The sequence below is a fragment of the Coregonus clupeaformis genome, unplaced genomic scaffold (genome assembly GCF_020615455.1).
Source record: "Coregonus clupeaformis isolate EN_2021a unplaced genomic scaffold, ASM2061545v1 scaf0392, whole genome shotgun sequence".
In the NCBI taxonomy this organism is placed as follows: Eukaryota; Metazoa; Chordata; class Actinopteri; order Salmoniformes; family Salmonidae; genus Coregonus; species Coregonus clupeaformis.
Window position 1 is genome coordinate 75361 of NW_025533847.1, and position 785 is coordinate 76145.

The following is a 785-nucleotide window of genomic DNA, read 5'->3' on the forward strand; positions in this document are numbered from 1 at the left end:
GACTTTAGCACATTTAATAGTTTATACTGTATAGTCTTCCAGTGTATATATTTCCAATCATAACAATTGTCTTCTTTTTGTTAAACTACTTTATTACTTAGCTATTTGTGTATATTTTTGATCATGTGTATTGCACTGTTGAGGAGAGCTTGCAAGTAAGCATTTCACTGTACCATTTACACCCTGTATCCTGTGGAGGTGACGAATAAACTTTAATTAGAAGATTAATGCACCATTGATATCAGCTATCATAGTCAAGATAACGGTGACTGCCTTGACCAGCACTCTCTAGCCATCATTGACATTGAGATGAACTTGCTCAAATACAATATTCATCACAATCCTAACTAATTAAAACTAAGCAACTGCGTTAACTCTGCATGATTTATTTTCACAATGAGAGGGGGTGCACCGTTCCTGGAGGTACTGCAATACCAGGTCGATGCGTGGAGTGGACGGAGCAAGCCCCTATTCCATCTCCCTATTCCAAAAATCAATTTAATATATGGTCCCCAGATAGGGGACGTATCAGATATTAAACTGATAAGAACAGATTTTTTTTTTGTTTTTTTGGAAAAATAATTTTTATTTTCATTTCACATTCAAATACAAGTACAAATTCAGTGCATAACGTTGTACATAACATGGATTTACAAAAACAGTACCTTAACCGTATAAAAATAGCAAAACTCCTAACAAAAGTGCTGTTCTGAGGAACATGACCAGCTAAAAGGCCTACATTCAAGAGATGCATGTAAACAATTGCCTCTAACAATCTCCCAAAG

At 35.4% G+C, this 785-nt stretch overlaps 1 non-coding gene across 1 annotated transcript; it reads right to left on the reverse strand.

Annotated features, from left to right (window-relative positions):
* Window positions 1-401: 401 nt before the first annotated feature.
* Window positions 402-583, reverse strand: LOC121561657. Its single transcript, XR_006658613.1, has one exon. It is a non-coding gene; the product is annotated as a U2 spliceosomal RNA (small nuclear RNA).
* Between the last annotated feature and the right edge of the window lie 202 nt (window positions 584-785).